Source organism: Podarcis filfolensis, assembly GCF_964270895.1.
Source record: "Podarcis filfolensis genome assembly, chromosome: Z".
NCBI lineage: Eukaryota > Metazoa > Chordata > Lepidosauria > Squamata > Lacertidae > Podarcis > Podarcis filfolensis.
Genome location: NC_139617.1, coordinates 40,653,959 through 40,673,595, shown reverse-complemented (window position 1 = coordinate 40,673,595; position 19,637 = coordinate 40,653,959). Strand labels below are relative to the sequence as shown.

Below are 19,637 nucleotides of genomic sequence, written 5' to 3'. Positions count from 1 at the left end.
AAGCTCTGTGGTTTAGACCACAGCGCCACCCGTGTCCCATCATGGACAGTATCCCCACTGAATTCAAGCGAAATTGTTTCGCTTGAGCCATTTTTGAATCAAGCTGGTTGACTGAAATGTGACTTCTTCCCAATTTTTAGCCCTATGGATTCAAACTCACAAATTACACTGTCCATTTAAAAATCACATTTTTTATATTACCCAAGTGAAGGTCAGCATCGGGGGGGAAAGGGGTGAGTGAGGATCAGCATCAGGATGGGGGGGAGGAGTGAGAAGCCTATATATTAAAAAACACCCTTAACAAATTACAATGGGGGGGGGGGACACAGCTCTTTCTGATTTGGCTCAGGCACCAAAATGTCTAGGGCTGGCTCTGTGTAGGCCAACCCTTATGTACCACCTCCTGTTTGTGGGGTGTTCCCTTCCCTTTAGAGCAGCCTTTCTCAACCTGTGGGTCCCCAGATGTTGTTGAACTACAACTCCCATCAGCCCCAGCAAGCATGGCCAGAGCTCAGGGATGATGGGATTTGTAGTCCAACAACATATGAGGACCCACCGGTTGAGAACCGCTGCTTTAGAGCTTCTTTCTATGGCTCTATTTTTAAAAAAACTTGTGCAAATCTTGGGGTTCCCCCACACCTCGCGATGGCTTGCTGGCCTGCTCCTTATGTGGCCCAGTACCATTCTTTGCCTCTCTGCAAAAAGGAAAAAGGAGAATCACCCAACTGTGAGTCTAATGTGTGTGTGGGGGGGGGGGAATTGTAGGAAACCTTCAGTAACTTCCATCTGAAACTCACATCCGTTCCCTTGGCAAGAGAGCCCATTTGGCTCTGCAGCCGCCAGGAACACCCTCAGCCGAGCAGAACAAACCCAGCTAGGCTAATCAAGGACGAGTGGCATTTTTTGCAAAAAAAATATAATTATACTCCATTCAGCTGCAGGGAAGTGGGCATCTGTCTCAGAGATGGCAGCTGCTGTCAGTTTCAATTTGAGCATTTTACATGGGCACAGCAATGGCCGGAGGACACTGAACTCCCTCTGACTCCCCAGCTGTGACTTGCACAACCACCACCCCTGCCAAGCCAAGCAACACCACCAGAGCCGGCCCACCCATGAGGCAAGGTGAGCCGACCACCTTGGGTGGCAGAATCTACAAAAGCAGCAGATCTGGCCTCTCAGGCATGTATCACCTGCAGTTCCTGTCACTGCTGGTGGCACACTCCTTGGATGCCAGATTTGCTGCTGCTTCCCTTGGCAGCCTGTCTGCTATGCTGCCTCTACGGTGCCCTCTTGGTAAATAGGAGGTGCTGCTGGTCTTTCCCAATCTCTAGGGAGGAAATTGTGGGGGCTGCACTCTGGGATATCCTGGGCTCTCCCACCCTACTCTCCTGCAACAGCTTTTGATTCCCAGTTTAATCAAGTATGGTTGCTTTTCGTCCCCCTCCACTTGTCCCTGAATAAATAAAAATTATTATTATTACTATACCCCACCCTCCCCAGCCAAGACAAGGCTCAGGGCAGCTAACACCAGGTATAAAAACAATTGATTGAAATATAATTTTATAAACAAGATAAAATACAACATTAAAATGCAGCCTCACTTCAGTAGAAACTCAAATCAAAAACTTTTTTGGAGGTGAAAATGTTAAATCTTCACCAAAGCTAACTATCCAGACTGGTCCTATGTGGGCCAGAAAAAAGCCAGGGAAGTCCCCAAATAGGAGCTCCATCACAGAAGGAGGGGGAGGAATAGATCTTCACTCACCCCTTCTTCCCTGGCCAGGGGGCATGCCATTTTGTGGTTCAACTCAGGTGCCAAAATTTATCTTGCCAACTTTGACCAACACACTGCAGGGAGTTGGGAGCCTTCTTCAGCCCAAGAGTCACATTCCTTTCTCAGCAACCATCCAGGGGCCACAAGCCTGTGTTGAGCAGGGCCAGTTGCAAAACTGGGCAAAGTCCTCTGGTGTCACATTTTAATAACACATTATTGACGTTTTTTTTTAAAAAAAGTCATATGGCTATATGATTATCAGAACCCCCTTTAAACTCATTTTTAGCATTAAAAACCACGGGTGTAGATGAGTCCTCTGTCACCCAATAGCATTTCTCCATCTTCTCCATGCAGAGGAGCTACTACTTGCATGTTCTTCTTCTTGCTTCGAACATGGACAAAGAAACCCTTTAAAAAAATATATATATTTAACCTCTTGCGCAAGCCGGGGCTCATTTTGAGCTTTGGCTCCCGGTAACAATATGCACATTCCTCAAGATCTTTTGGGGATTATGCATAATAGCTGGCAAATGTAGAAAATGCAGTTGAGATGTGCACATTTCACAAGGCCTGTTGGGAATTCATATCCCTTGATCAGGAAATGTGCACAATTCCCTCTTCATAGATTATGTGCACATTCTCCAGAGGTGTGGTGAATGTGCACAATGGCTGGTTTTTGTGCACATTAACCACCCAGCGTGCATTACCACTAACACACATAAAACTAATAAAGGGGCAGAATCATTTATGGAAGAGGGTGGAGACACACACTGATAAAACAGATTATCCACTGTATTATTAGTGTCTGTATACACACACACACACACATACACGTGGGGGGGGGGAGGGCATATATAAATACTGTGCCAACTGAAAAATGAAATGCTACAATTCTGAGGACAATACAAACTTCGTAGGAAGGAGAACCAACTGAATTCACAGCATGATAAACAACTGGAAAGCATGAGAGAGGAAAAACCTATCCATGTTCTTGTTTCAGTGAGATTCCTGCTGTATTAGACAAAGGCCGTTTCCTAGACTCTGTAAAAAAACACACCAAAAAACACCCACCACTCCATATTCTTGGAATAAATGGACCCTACTGTTCACCAGAAAACAACATCAGTGCAAACCTTAAGTGATGAAAACAGCACCTCACTCCTCCAAAATTAATACAATTATATGAGCAATCACTAGTGCCATTCAGAAGCCGTCAATTTAATAAATTTTAAAAGTCTCTCTTCCCACCTAATCGCAGGCAGACTCCCATTCTTAGCCTTGACGGGGAGCTCATCAGCTCCTACACAAATATGAAGGGGTAGGGAGGGAGAGGAGGAGGAGGAAATCAACTCAAAATGGGCCAACTTGCTATTTTATTATTTTATTTTTTAAAAAAGAGGGAGAAGGAGAAGAGAAACATTTTCTCTGAAACCAACTAAGAACCTGGAGGTATGCCTATCTGTTGACCAAATAAGTAAGCAACAGTTAAATATATATAACTTTTACACCAGAAATAATAATGATGGTGATAAGATAGAGAGAAAACAGACACACATAACATTTTTTCTGGCTATAAGGCTATAGGAAACTGCCTTAGGATGCATCTACATAATACATTTTAAAGCACACAATACTACTTTAAACAAGAATCCTGGGAGCTGTAGTTTGTTTAGGGTGCTGAGGGATGTTAGGAGACCCCAATTCCCCTCCCAGAGCTGCAATTCCTAGTTTCCAGGGAAGAGGAATTGATTTCTAAGCCACCCTGAAAATTGTAGATCTGTGAAAGGAGTCTTGCAACACCACTCAGCCCCATTAAAAAAAACTACAGTTCCCACCATACTTGGGTCAAAGCCATGACTGTCTAAAGTGGTGTGATGCTACTTTACATATATAGTGCAGATAGGGCCTTGGTTCAATACTGGTAACTGAGGTCCCAGGTTGAATGCCCATCATCTCCAGGTAGGTAATGTACCCTTCCTGAAACCCTATTATGCCAGTCAGAGCAGTCAATACTGAGCTGTTGTTGTTTAGTCATTTAGTCATGTCCGACTCTTCGTGACCCCATGGACCAGAGCACGCCAGGCACTCCTGTCTTCCACTGCCTCCCGCAGTTTGGTCAAACTCATGCTTCGAGAACACTGTCCAACCATCTCGTCCTCTGTCGTCCCCTTTTCCTTGTGCCCTCCATCTTTCCCAATATCAGGGTCTTTTCCAGGGAGTCTTCTCTTCTCATGAGGTGGCCAAAGTATTGGAGCCTCAGCTTCAGGATCTGTCCTTCCAGTGAGCACTCAGGGCTGATTTCCTTAAGAATGGATAGGTTTGTTCTTCTTGCAGTCCATGGGACTCTCAAGAGTCCTGAGCTAGATGGGACCAATTATGGATTCAGCGAAAGACAGCTGCCTGTGTTGCAGCATCTACATGAAATGGCAGCAGCTGTCTGGGATTTCAGACAGGAAAATACCCAGCCTTTCTTGGAGATGGTGGGGATTGAACCTGAGATCTTCTGCATGTGAAGCAGCTGCTCTGCCATTGAACTACTGCCCATCCCTAAAGGTCCCCTTCCGAAACCTTTCTGTGGGTGAGAATTAGCACACAAAACCCAGCAATTAGATATGTGGGAAGAATAAACAAAGAGAGAGAGAGAGAAAGCTCTATATTCTGCACCCAGCATGAAGACATGGAAATGACTCACGATATTCTGTTTAAGAAAGGAAAGAAAGAAGGAACCCCTCGCCTGTTTTATTTTTTGTTTTATTTTAGTTTTAAGCATCTTAATGGGTTCTATATTTACTTGGGGTGGAACTGCAATTGCCACTTATCAGGGCTGTCTTCCCAGGCACTTTCAAATGGCAAAAGAACACAACAGCAGCTCTTTTCAGGCAAACAGAGGTGGGTAGAATCAGGATTGCACTTGATGTCCTTGCTGCTGACCTCTTCACCTTCACCCAAAGCTGCAATCCTAAATACACTGAATAGGGAGTCAGCAGCTTTGAACCACATGGAGTTTCCTCCAATGCATAGGATTGCACTTTGTAAGTTCTGAATTAAACTGATGCACACTAAAGCCTGTTCTCCAAGATGATAGGAACATAGGAAGCTGCCTTATACCAAATCAGACTGCTCAGTATACATTGACCAACAGTGACTCTTCAGGGTTTTAGGCAGGAAGTCTCTCCCAGCCCTGCTGGGACCTGGGACCTTCTGCTTGCAAAGTAGATGTTGTGTGTGTGTGTGTGTGTGTGTGTGTGTGTGCGCGTGCGCGCCTGTCAGCATCTACAGCAGTATACTGGTGGTCTTTGTTCAGATCTATTGGAAGAATGGTTGGAGGATGAAGCCAAGGACCACAAATGTGATCCCACTCCTGATCTCAAACACTACTATTATGCTAAATGGGGCTAATATGCTCCTTCAGGACAAAGGTATAGATTACAGGTAGGACAAAATGGAAAACTGAGAAAAATAGAAATTGACCAATTTGCTCATCCCTGTGGGAATGTTAAGGAAGGTAGGAGAGGATATTTTGTTTTGATATTATCCCTTCTCACTCATGCTAGTGAGTAAACAGAAGAGCACATTCCCTTTGCAACTTACTGGAAGCGAGTTGGCAATTCGTTAGAATCCTTTAATTAAGCAATCCAGTCTGCCTTGTCCAGTCTGGATTGTTTCTGGTAAGTTTCCCCTTTTATTTCCCTCTTAAAGTAATAACAACAACACAACACAGTCTTCTGAATAAGAATAAAGTAAGAATAAAGTTTTTCTCACATTCAGTTCACAGCAGTAATCTGAAGGCAGGGTTTATCTTGTTGTCACAGTGAAAAGAAGTCTGAGCTACATCTCAGACTTTCTGTTTGTGGGTTCCATCCTATGTGAAGGTTGAGCCATGCGCTCACTAAAAGTCAGGAGAGTCCAAGAATGAGAGTAAGAGAGAGAGTCCAAGAGAGAGATGGTTGTGTGGCCAGTGCTTTTATCTCGTCAGCTAGGTCACGCACAGAGCAAAGATGCTCTAGAGCAGGTATGACAGGAAGTCCTCCCTGCCTGGAGCCACATTCCCCTGTGTGTTCCTTCTAGGCAACAGGAAAATGTTGTACTTGACTGCTCTAGTAATAGTACATCCCACAATCCCTACATGTAAAGGATAGGTGCTGCCACACCTGATTCCGGTATCATCCTGAACTGTAGTCCAAAATGTCTGGAGAGCACCAGATTGCCGAAAGCTGGCCTAAATTAACATCCCAGGCCTTAACAGCAGAACACAATATTCTCTCATTTATCACCAACAGTTCCAGGCATTTTCCCTGCCAGATACCCAAAACATTCCTGCCGACCTGTTCCCCAGCTATCTCCCCAAAAGCTGTTCGATTGCCCATATAAAATACAAATTGTGCTGTGATTAAATCAGGCTGCGTTTCAATGTGGGCTGCTGTCCTGCTGATTTCCTCCCCCTGGGGGAGCAATTCTGCAAAGTGATCTTCAATTTTTCCTGACTTTTAAAATGGCCTGCATTTTGTCTGAAGTGGGGGTGGGTTGGGGACCATGAATCCAACACCAGTGGAAATGAAAAGGTCAGACTTCTTAGTCCCATAAGGAGGTGGAAATTCATCCCACCTCTTTGCTGGGCTGCAGCTGGAAAGCCACGGTTTAAAAGTCACCCAGGTGAGAGTCACGTTGCTTATATGCGGGATTAAACGTAAATTAATTAATTTCTTCCCCTCAGTCAGAACCAAAATAATTTACTTGCCTCAAAGAGTTACCTAATTATCAAACTGACCCAACAAATCTATTTTCAGAACCCAAGTGAAGAGCACCTATTATGATATGTATTTTTCTGTTTTTATATTGTAAACTGCCCTGTAATCCTTGGATGAAGGGCAGTATAGAAATTCAATTAATTAATTAATTAAATTAATTAATTATAATGCAGAGGTTGTGCATCAGCCACCATCTCTGCTAACCTCAGTAGCAGGATTCCAGGAGTTCATCCAGGTTTGTGTTACCTCTGGGAAATAGAGGCACAGTGAAGACCTTTAAGAAATACAGTTTATTTTACACATAATTGGTCTTCAATGGAAGGCATGCAAAAATTACACCCCCCAAGAGTGTCTCTCATTACCCCTCTCATTGCTTCAGCAAGCTGGGGCCCAAAGCAACAGTCAGGCACGCTTCCTGCAGCCTCCTCCAGCCAGTGGAGTTCTCTCTCACATCTTTCTTCTTGTTCCCAGAACTCCTTACCAAAAAAAACACTTTCCCTTCTCTCTGCTCACACACACCCCTTTCTCCAGTGTGACACCACTCCTCCTTTAACCTCACCCTCCCAACTCTTCTATTTCTTCTGCTAACTAACACCCAGCTGGGGGAGCAGGGGGGAGGACAGCACCTGCATAGTCAATTGTTCTTTAACAGCCCAGTACTTATTTTGTCTGGAACAGGGGTCAGCAAACTTTTTCAGCAGGGGGCCGGTCCACTGTCCCTCAGACCTTGTGGGGGGGCCTGGACTATATTTTTTTGGGGGGGGAGTGAACGAATTCCTATGCCCCCAAAATAACCGAGAGATGCATTTTTTAATAAAAGCACACATTCTACTCATGTAAAAACACCAGGCAGGCCCCACAAAGAACCCAGAGATGCATTTTAAATAAAAGGACACATTCTGCTCATGTAAAAACACACTGATTCCCAGACCGTCCAAGGGCCGGATTTAGAAGGCGATTGGGCCGGATCCGGCCCCTGGGCCTTAGTTTGCCTACCCATGGTCTGGAACATATGGGGCACAGGTTTTCAACCTTTTTGAGTCCATGGTTCCCTTGACCAACTACATTCTTTCTGTGGCTCCCCTGTGGCAAAAAGGCGCTCCAAGCCTCAGAAGCCCAGTTATGTCACCCCTTGCCTGCATAACCGGCAGCCCCTCACCCTCCCTTGTGAAGTGATCCCTCAGCCTCCTCTCCTCTCCCTCTCCTTTGGAGTCCTCTAGGCAGCTGCCGCCACCCTCACCCAACCCCCAAAAGAGGTGCCTCCTCATGCGGCCCCTCAGGGGCCTGCAAAGAGGATGCCCCCAGCCTTAGGGGCCTGACGGAGACTGGCCCAAAGTGAACCTGAGACCAGCACCTTACTCTCCTTGGAGGCAGAAGCTGGCACTGCTGGGCCTGCATGGAGGAAAGCCTCTGCTTTGGTGCCAGACACTGAGCTCTCAGGCAGGCCTTGTACACAGCAAGCACAAGAAAGGCCAGCACAGTGCCTGCCTGCCTGGCCTCCCACTTGTCGGTCCATTCCCAACAGCAAGGGCTGGTGGACTGGCTGGCTAGGCTCCCCCACCCACTGGCTTGCTTACTCTGAGGCTGCCTCAGCTGCTGGCAACCAGCACCCCCTGGCCAGCCCCAGAGGCACCAAGGAGCGTCTCCACCTCCATCGTTCTGCCCGGACACTGAGGTCCAGCTCTGAGGGCCTTCTGGCGGTTCCCTCACTGCAAGAATGAGGTTACAGGGAACCAGACAGAGGGCCTTCTCTGTAGTGGCGCCCGCCCTGTGGAACGCCCTCCCTTCAGATGTGAAGGAAATAAGTAGCTATCTTATCCTTACAATACATCAGAAAGGAAACCTGTTTAGGGAAGTTTTTAATATTTAATGCTGTATTGTTTTTAACACTCAATTGGGAGCTGCCCAGAGTGGCTGGGGAAACTCAGCCAGATGGGCGGGTTAACAACAACAACAACAATAACAACAACAATTCACATGGGGAGCATGAGGCCAGGGCTGCTGCAACAACAGCTGCACAAGCCTTTGGGAGGCAGAGACGCAAGAGGGCATCCAAGGAGGGAGGGAAGGGAAGGGAAGAGGGATGGATATCAACAGCTGCTAGCCATGACAGCTGTGCTCCGCCTCCATTATCAGAAGCAGTAATGCTTCTGAATGCCTGTTGCTGGAAACTGTGGAGGGGAAGGAAGGAGAGTCCAGAACCTGCTGAAAGAGTCTCTTCTGCTATCAAACAGCTCTTACTGTCAGAAAGTTCTTTCTGGTGTTTAGTAGGCATCTCCTTTCTTGTAACTTGAAGACACTGGTTTGAGTTTTAACCTCTGTGTCATGAGAGAGCGGCTCCCTCTTCTCAGAACAGCTTCTTCCTCACCCACCATTGATACGCAGACCCAAATTAGTTTTTCTTCAAGGGAATTCAGCCCTCTGTGGGATGGTGACTTGGGGGGGGCATTGGCTGCCCAAACCTACCTTACAGGTTTGATGTGGAGATAAAATGAAGAGGAGGAGGAGAACCATATATGTCACTGTGAGCTCCTTGGAAGAAAGGGAGTATGTAAATGTAATAATAATAATAATAATAATAATAATAATAATAATAATAATTATTATTAACACAGGGAGTGGGAAAATCACATATGTCATCCTGAGCTCTTTAGAAGAAGAGGAGATTACAATGTCATTTTTAAATAATACAATTCCCCCCCCCCCTGCTGAATCTGGAGCATGGATAATGTGAGAAAAGAAATAATACGTCACAGTTTTCTTTAACCTAGAAATATAAATGGGGATGAAGTTTTTTTTTTTTGCTTTATTTAAAAGTTAGTTTGCTTTCATAATAAAATAAATCCTCAAGGCATTTGGTTATGCAATGTCAGCAGACTCCTTCCTTCAAAATAAGGGCTGCTAAATCTGTTCGACAGAAGTTGCTTCCCTTTCGTCTATGAAAACTCCTCTCTCTCTCTCTCTCTCTCTCTCTCTCTCTCTCTCTCTCTCTCCAACCCTTGTGCTAAAGATAAATCCTTTGTTGATTATTAGATGTTAGGAGCAAACATTTAATCAGAAGGGCATCCATTATCTCTGCCGCTATAAGTTGACCCTTGTGGTTTCCAGCTCCAGCTTCCTGGAGAGTGGGGCAGATATTTAACTCAAGACAAAGGCAATGTTCCCTCTTAGACCACTTTTCCAAGAGCAGTGTATTCATAAGCCACATCACAGGTTCTTACGCACAAAGTGGAAGGATGTAATTTATTTGGTCAATAAAACTAGTCTGACCAGACCATTGAGGGCTTTAAAAAAAAACAAACTTCACATTTTGCACTGAAAACAAGCACATACCTACGTAAACTTAAATAAGTAAAACAAATCAAGCAGAATCTGGGGGAAACAGATACCAAAATACTATCATGGGGTTTGCTAAGAGGTTTTAGTGAACAGGAGTATCACAGTTGCCTGATTTGCACATAGCACTAAACTATGGTTTATAAAACATGGTTTAGGTTGCTCGCCCAAGGCAGGCCCAGAAGTTTAACTATGGTTTACTAAGCAACCACACTCATGGTTTGTGGTTAGTTAGCCTTGCTGTTAACCAGAACTTAGTGTTGCACGTGAATCCAAATGTTGAGCTGTATTCAGTGTTAGTTCTGCTCAGAGTAAGCCCACTGAAAAGAATGGACATGACTAACATAGACACATTGATTTCAATGTTCTGCTTGGTAGAACTTATGTGGCCTAAGCTTTGGAAAAAGCATCCCAGGAATGTTCCGAATAAGTCAAGGCTGTGCTTCCATAACATGTGGATTTACTCTTAGAAGCATCAGTTGCGCTTTAGAATGAGAAACTTCAATCTTCTCTCATTGCTGTATAAAAACAGGTCTTCATTTCTTCTACACTCATCTGTCTTCTATTCAAGAAATGAGTCAAACTTTCCTGACATTCAAATTACTCTGAATCAGCCAGACTTTAATGAAGCCGTTTCATGTCGATTTTTGATTTCCAGATAGGAAAAATTTAAGGGAAGCTCCAATGCAAGCAAATGTTTGACTTTGGGGTCTGTCCTGCTCTTACCTTGTTAAAGACAGGCTCTTGCCATATAATCCTGCCCACTGCCCACTGCATTCAACACTGGAGGCATCACTATGCAACCCATCACTATGCACAATGGGCTGGGGAATGAGATGGGGCTTTCTTCCAATGTCCTACTCAGGTTGTGCAATCCCCTCCCTCAGGGGAGCCTCAGTTCTGCAAGATGGTCACAGTTGGCCACTGGGATGCTGGACTAGATAGGTCTTTGGTCTGATCAAATTGGTCTGATGTGCTCAAGCAGGGTGGGGGGAATCTTTTTCAGACTGAGAGCTGCCCATTCACAATTGGGCAACCTTCCAGAGGCAAGGAAACAGTGGTCAGTGCACCCAGGGGCAAGAAAGGTTGGGCAATGAATGTAAATAATTGCCTTTATATGGTAGGGTGGTTTCTAGATATGCTTACACACATCCCTCTCTATCCTCCATCCAGGAAAGCAAGAGGAATGATAAGAGTTCCAAGGATGCATCCCAGCCAAGCAAAAACACTTGAAGGTTCAAAGCAGGGCTGGTGAGGGTGTGACCTGGGAGAGGGGGTGTGGCCTTGGTAAAGTCCCAAGGGCTGTGCTGTACCACTGAGCATGCTTTAGATTTTGCATTATCTCTTTGTCTCCAGTAGGCCAAATTATCACTTCTCCCAGTTGTTTCCCCAGACTTTCCAGACAGTGTGACGCAAACAAGGCTATTTTCCTTTCTCTCGTCCCTTCCACACACAGAGAGAGATTTGGCACAGGTCTCTCCCTAACATTTTCTTCAAGAGCCATCGGGAAGCTCCCCCAGCTGTCACCCTTGCTCAGCAAGCCAATACAAATGGTTCTAATTATGCTAGGAGCTAATCACCACCATCTTGTCTTCTTCAAGTGAGCATTTCTCCATGGGCCTTTGGAGTTAACTGCACTTCCATTTCAAGTAATCAGGGCATGTTCTCATACCAGGAGAACATTCAACCAAAATGGGGGGGGGGTGTCGCTGATTTCCTTCTTCCTCTTGATTGGGTTTTTAAAAAATATGAGCGGATATTTAGAGTCATTGTATATAACTTGATCAGGCCACAGCTGGAAATTTAGAAGTGCACTCTCAGCCTTCTACATGCTCCCAGAAAAGGGGGGGAAATCAACCTCAGTTCTGCAAGGTGGCCACAAATGGAGGTTTTCTTCATATTAAAAAGGGGTTAAAACCATTTTTAAAATCAGGTTCTATCCAAAAGATTTAGGGGTGGGTGACCTTTCACAGGGTTATCTGGTCTTGCAACTTTACTGCCCCTTTTATCATATCATTGAACCTCAATGGGATGTATCAATGGGATGTATCCCATTGAGGATTACACAAAAGAGGAATTAGAGAAATTCATGGAGAAGGCTATCAATGGCCTTACCAGCTTACCATGATGCCTACACTCTGGCTCCACAGGCAGAGGCAGTAACGCTTCTGAATACCAGTTGCTCGAAACCACAGGAGGAGAGAGTGCTGTTGTGCTCAGGTTGTGCTTTTGGGCTTCTCACGGGCATCTGCTTGCCCACCGCAAGTACAGGATGCTGGACTAGAGGGGCCATTGCCCTGATCCAGCAGGCTCTTCTCCAATAATAGTCCAACTCAAAATAAAACCATTGACATCGATGAGCTGAACCATCTCATATTTACTGCAATAGGCCTACTTTGCTTCCTATTACTTGGTGCCATGCAAAATGTCTCGGGTTCACAGAATCATAGAATTGTACAGTTGGAAGGGACAACAAGTGTCATCAAGTCCAGCCTCAACATGGGGCTAAAACCTATGGCCCTGAGATAGTCTAGCTACAGTGTGTATGTGTGTGTGTGTGTGTGTGTGTGTATATATATATATATATATATATATATATATATATATATATATAGACGCAGCTGGTGCTGTAGGTTAAACCACAGAGCCTAGGACTTGCCAATCAGAAGGTCAATGACTCAAATCCCCACGACGGGGTGAGCTCCCGTTGCTCAGTCCCTGCTCCTGCCAACCTAGCAGTTCAAAAGCATGTCAAAGTGCAAGTAGATAAATAGGTTCCGCTCCAGCGGGAAGGTAAACGGTGTTTCTGTGCACTGCTCTGGTTTGCCAGAAGCAGCTTAGTCCTGCTGGCCACATGACCCGGAAGCTGTACGCCGGCTCCCTCAGCCAATATAGCGAGATGAGCGCCGCAACCCCAGAGTCGGCCACGACTGGACCTAATGGTCAGGGGTCCCTTTAACACACACACACACACACACACACACACACACACAAATTATGATGGGAGGATGGGAAAGACCTCTTGGAGAGCTCTTGCCAATCAGAGCTCACAACACTAGGCTAGACTGGCAAGCAGCCTGACTTGAGAAAAGGCACATTCCTATGTTCCAGTGTCTTGCCAAGTAAATTATGAATATAGCTATCTGGAGAGCTGTGGATAGATTTTGGCTGGCTAAGCTGATGGCTATTCATGGGCTTATAAAAAAGCGAGCTAGAATCAGGGGTAGGCAGCCAGTGGCCCTCCAGATGTCGCTGGACTCCAGTTCCCATTAACCCAGCCAGCATGGCTAATGGCCAGGGGTGACAGGGGCTATAGTCCGTCAACATCTGGAAGGTCACAGGCTCACTAGCCTGAGCTAGATGATCCTTAATGGCTTGGAATATCTCTCCAAAGTTTGTAATGGAATACTTCAGTGTATTGGGAGTGGGCAGGGACAGAAAGACAGTGAAGGAGGGACGTTTGAAGTCTGGATGTGGGCAGAGACTATGGGAGAGAGCTGTGAAGCATCTTTAAGGTTGAGTGGCTCTTTTCTTGAATCTAAACAGAGCCTTGCATATCAGGCTAATGTAACACCAGTGCACTGATTCAAGCAGTTATCATCCAGACATTCCAGAAAGACAACAAGTGAAGCTTGAAGGCAGCAATCTTCCCCTTGTCACTTGTAACCAGCAACTTGTATTCAGAGGTACACTGCCCTTGAATATGGATGTTCTACTAAGGGATTCAGGGTGTGGGGAGCTAACCTGGTGCAGGATTGGCTATTGTGCTCCTTGCTCTCAGACTCTCACTGTGCTCCAAAGTGCTCTTGGTATATATTTGCAAAATAAAGTAAATGTAACAAAGGCACCATAAGCTTGGAAGGCTTTCTGGTCCAAAGGAAACCAACAGTGCAATCCTATGTCCAGCAAGGATTACTTAAATATGTTCAGGATCTCAGCCTTGATCCTTTACCATTGCCCTTATTTTCCCCAACATGCCAAGTATTGCAGGGCATTCATCATATAATTAAAATGACCTCAGAGCATGAAGAGAGTCTCTCCCTTTCCCTAATGAATGAGCGACTGCTGCCTGCCCTCACGCTTAGACTAAAGAAGCTGAATTTCCTATCAGGAAAATGACAAGTCTCAAAAGCATTTAAGTGAAGGAGCATAAAGTATTGCATTCCACAGCCACTGCACCCTTAAAAAAAAAGTCCATAAAAATACACCATACTAGACACCTTCACAAAATTAAGAGGGGAGGAAGAGGGATGGGTAGAGAAGGCAAATAAAAAACCAAAATCTTACAATTCAATTCAACTGGACTTACTCCCTGATCGTTATATACTCAGAAATAGCCACCATGATGTTCTCCAGAGGTTGCTAGACTGGGATTTGCCCATCAGCCCTGGCCAGCATGGCCAATGGTCAGGGCTGATAGGAGATGTAAGCATCTGGAGGTACCACATGGACCACCCCAGTAGATAGGACTCTGGTCCTGTAGAATTGTAGAGTTGGAAGGGACCTCCAGAAGAAGAGTCCACCACCTTTGAAGGTAGTCCACTCCAGTGCTTTTCTTCTCAGGATATGCAAGGGTACTCAGTACCAGTACTTTTTTCCAGATGTTAAAAGTGTGGCACTTACTGCAACACCTTCATGGTGAGAACCAGCACCTTTGCATTTTTCCTTTTTTCAAAAAAGCACTGGTCCATTCCACTGCCAAACAGCAATTACTGCCAGAAAATGTTTCCTAAGGTTTAGTCAGAAACTTTCTTATCTGAATCCATTGGTTCAGATCCTAGACTCTGGAGCAGCAGAAAAGAAGCTTTGCTCCATCTTCCATGTGTGGCAGCCCTTCGGATAGTTGAATATGGGTATCATATCACCTATCCATCTTCTCCAGGGTAAACATACCCAATTCATTCAACCATTCCTCATAAGTCTTGGTTTCCAGACCCTTGATTGTCTTGGTCACCCTCCTCCACACACATTCCAGCTTGTCGATATCCTTCTTAAAACATAGTGCCCTGATTTGGACACAGTTCTCCAGGTGTGATCTGACCAAGGCAGAATCCAGCAGTGTGATACATGTTTACATGGTTGTTGGTCCCACTGAATTCAGTGGGGTTTACTGCTACGTGAATAGATAAAGGGCTGCAAGCTTAGTATATCTAAATCTATCCCAAGTGAAGAGGAGGAGATGCATATCATACAAAATGTTTAATATATGTTCCACAAGTACATTTCCACAAACCCATACAAGTATCTCCCAGCTGTCACTAGAAAGAGTGGGCCTGCATTTTGTCCATCTCTTGGCATAAGTCCAGTGGCGACTTGGCTTTATTGCATTTTCCCTTTGCCTCTTCTCTCCACCTCAGAAGAGAAACTTGTAGGTGATCATCGGTGCTGTAGTCACACCCATGTAACTGCTAGATTTTATATTTTCAACGGAGGACTGGGGACCACCATTAGTGCTATTTCTTGTCCTAGAAGTCTTTAGTTCATCCTGACATCATTTTTACCACCTAGCAGAAGCTCATCTAATAAAACAACAGCAAAAAGCTTTGTGAGGCACCTCAAAGATTAACAATAAATAGCACTCATATCATACTATTCAGAAGTTGTCAACAACTTTCCCACAATGATCTCACTACTCACCTGATGACTGCAGCACACCTTATTATTGCAAGGTATTGGAAGACTCTAAATGTAGACCTGTTTGAGACCTGGATCTCACAACTAAATACAAATGGACAAAGTGACAGCCCAGGTCCAAGAAAGCTGAACAGACAAGAAAAACACTACTCTTCAATCAACCTGGCATAGTTTTATGATATATGCAACATCAAAAGGCCTCCAGTGACACATGGCAACTTGTGGAGTTGCCGTATTTGTTGCTCTATAAGACTCACTTTTTCCCTCCTAAAAAGTAAGGGGAAATGTGTGTGCGTCTTATGGCGCGAATGCAGGCTGTGCAGCTATCCCAGAAGCCAGAACAGCAAGAGGGATTGCTGCTTTCACTGCACAGCGATCCCTCTTGCTGTTCTGGCTTCTGAGATTAGGAATATTTTTTTTCTTGTTTTCCTCCTCCAAAAACTAGGTGCGTCTTGTGGTCTGGTGCATCTTATTGAGTGGAAAATACGATATACGTTTGTTTAAAAACTGAAATGGCCTAAATGAAATCAAACAGGAATTTAGTGCTTCTGCTGGGGGTAGGTTTCTTGACTGTTGATTGCTCTTTGTATAAATAAGCAAAAACAATGGAAAAATCTACTTTTAAGATTAACGTATTTATTATGGGCAGAAGCTTTTCTTGGTCTTCTAAACAGGGGTGAAGAACCTCCAGCCTGCTGGTCAATCTTGGCCCTCAAGGCTATTCCTCCCCCCCCCCAAAAAAAGAACCACATGTCCATCTGTCAATCAGTTGGCATTACTGGGTGACATCAGCTGATGAGCAAGGTGGTGCAGTTCAATTCTGCTGGGTGATGCTATGCCAGCAAGTACCCTGTAGGGAATGTGCTGGCAAAGCAAACCCCTCCCCCACCCCAATGTTATTTATTAAAAGTCTCCTGATGTCATCACGACATCAGGTGAGTGACCCTGCACATCCGTCAAAGTCAGCCCATGGGTGGGGGCAGGGAGATAAAGATCTGAGCCACTAGGCCAAACATATTTCCCACCACTTGTCAAGAAAGCCTACCCCATAAAAGGCATGAAGGCATGCAGGCTATAAATCAGTCTTTCAATGTATGTAGGAGGTGCACACCCAATGTGTTTCTTGGGCTCATGATTCCAGTTCAAAAATGGACCAGTGGTGCAGTTAGGCAATTTAGAATGGCAATATGCATTACTTCAAAATGTGTTACTTTACTCCTTATTCTATTGACCGGGGTCCTGGTCTTCTGTCCCCAAAGCCATAGTCTGATGGTACCACAGCAGAACTTGCCACTTCCCTATTGCAACAATGGGGGGGGGTGATTTGCATAGGAGAAACAGCAGACAGGTGTGTGAGCTTGACCCTTCATTGTTCTCCCCCATCAACTCCTATTCAACCATGTCTTCCCTACCCACAGCTCAATGTGGCAAGAAGGAATCTGAGAATGTAGTAACTGAGATGCAGATAGATGGAGGGAAATGGCCAACAGGGGGAGGGTTAAGTGTGCCATCTGGCTCTGCAAATTCTCCCCTTTGCTGCTTTGAAAGGGATAATAAGATCATTTCATAAGTTTATTATTCTAGCCAGAGGCCATGACAAACATGTATTAAGCAATAGTACCAATAACATAATACAAAACATGCATAATATAACAATCTGCAAATACTTTGCCAAGTTCCTGGGCATTACAACAGTTTCCCTTTGTGCATCTCTTACAACTCAAATTCTAGCATTATTTTGCCTTTTTAAAATCCAATTTGCCAACATCCATTATGTAAGAAAGAGAAGTTACCACATACACCAAGAAACTCAAATCCAGTTCTATTTCAGATTAAATCTCTGAATCATCAAAACAATTTACAGTTATTATAGCTGACTACTTTTTCCAGATTTGTGTGTGTGTGTGTGTGTGTGTGTGTGTGTGTGCATGCTCAGCCAGTGCATAGAGGGACATCTATGTGTTATGAAGATACTATTTTCACTTAAAATAAACCAAACCATTTGTGCAAGAGTGTGCCTGATTGCTTGTGCTTTGTTTCAGAAAGGAATCCCTTGGGTCTCTAGATAGGGGGCAGGCTAACAGATAGAGTGAGGTTGACCACAAATACAATGTCTGTCTGCATATGGGACCTTGCTGAAGCAGCCATCCAAGACTGCAGCGGGCGTCACTTGGAAACAGAGCTTAATAAAGGCATTTCTTACGGAAACTGGTGAGATAACTAGCTCTACAATGCTCTGCTTTGAAAGGGAGAAGAAGCAGTCCAAATTTTCCCTGAACACTCAGTCTGATCCCCCTGTAGCAAAAATTAGTTGCTTCTTGGAGATCCACAGAACACTTCTTTGCAAGATAAATATTATCTTTGTGGGGAAATAATGTGCCATATTGCAGAACAGACCCCCATTAGCAATAGATTGCATGTCTAATGGTTATGACAACCACACATTTCACCAGAGGGCAATCACTCTGTTATTGCTGTTTGTTTTAACTGACACTTTCTCTGAAACTCATTTGCAGCTAAGCAACTGTAAGCTCACAGCTTGGTTATAACTTTGTAGGAACCTTAATAAATCATGGCAAATTGGGCAGGTGGGAGGGGAGAGGAAGGAAGTTTAAAATCAACAGCGATCCATATCCAAAACTCCACAAACCATTTTCAAATAAAATAAGGAACGTTTATCACAAACACACCCTCTCCCTCTTCAAAGGTTTATTTACATTCACTCAGACTGAGTATCATCAACCATGCAAGTCTTTTCCTATATACACATGGCCAAGCATGCATGTCTTAAATGAATATGAACCACATTTGTCTTAAGCACAAGGGAAATTTCAGACACATGCAGCTCTCCAGTTTGAAATCCAAGACCAGAGACACAAGGGAAATTTCAGAAATTTGCAATTCTCAAAATACAAATCCATGACCCTAGACACAAAGGTAATTTCAGGTAGGTGCAATTCTCCAATGCAATAATCATCCATGGCTCCCAAAATCACCATCTTACAAAAATGCCCATCACCACAAGAGCCAAGCCCTCCCCCACCCCTGATAGCTGTTGTTGTACCATTGATTCATCCTTGCCTCTAGACTGCAATAGCAGCTACCAGGCATTAACAATTTGCCTCGGGACTTGTCCCAGCCACTACACCAGCTCTCTGAAGGAGCTTACAACCCAATGGGATGTTTGACTGGGTGTAGAGAGAGCTTTGCAGTGTCCAGAGCAAGAAAACAGATGACAGGTGGCAACAGGAGCATCAAAGGTTTGGGCAACAAAGCAGACAACTTGGACAAAGTCTCAGGGATGCACCAATCCAACTAACATAGAAAGACCACAGCTCAATAGTAGAGCAGCTCCTTTGCACACAAAAGGTCTCTGACTCAACCCCCTGCTTGAAACCCTGGGGAGCCACTGTGTAGAGAAGACTGAGCAAGGAGGACCAATTGTCTGACACAGTATAATGCAGTTTCCCATGTCCCTTTCCTACAGGAAAATAAGGGTGGGTGGTTGTTTTTTGGAGAGCACTTTCAGCAAGGTAGCAAAGGGAATAAGATACAGTGGAAGCAAAAGGAAGAGTGGTTTGGTGGGGAAAGCATTGGCATCCCGTTTAGCAAGCATGGAAGGCTTTTGGAGAATTGGACACAGCGGGAAGAACCACTTTGGAATGTAGCCAATGTCAGTTCTACTCAGAGAAGGCCCATTGAAATTAATGGGTGTGCCTAGGCGATGCCCATTAACTTCATTGGGTCTGCTCTGGGTAGAACTTAGCTGGATATGCTCCTTTGTAATCCACCTTTGAGTCTGCTTGCAGTTGATCCCAGGAAGGTACCTTGTACCAATTCTGCCTAGTCTAGCAGAGTCTTTCCAGGGTTTCAGGGACACTCCCTGTCCTACCTGAAGGTGCTAAGGATTTGACCTGAACCTTATGCATACATGGTGGATGTTCTTCTAAGGAGCTACAGCCCTTCTCCAAAACGTAAGATGCTGTCTTATACTGAGTCAGACCATTGGTTCATGTAGTTCAGTATTGTCTATACTGACTTGACAGCTCCTCTCCAGAGTTTCAGCCAGGGGAAATTCTCAACTCTACCTGGAGCTTTCTAAACACAAAGCAGATTATTCACCACTGAGCTCTGGGCCTTCCCTC

The 19,637-nt window shown here is 44.8% G+C and overlaps 1 protein-coding gene across 10 annotated transcripts in view; it reads right to left on the bottom strand.

Annotated features, from left to right (window-relative positions):
- The window catches only part of KCNT1 (potassium sodium-activated channel subfamily T member 1), a 207,799-nt gene that overhangs the window by 154,090 nt on the left and 34,072 nt on the right, over nt 1–19,637 (bottom strand). The gene's annotated exons all lie outside the window — the stretch shown is intronic.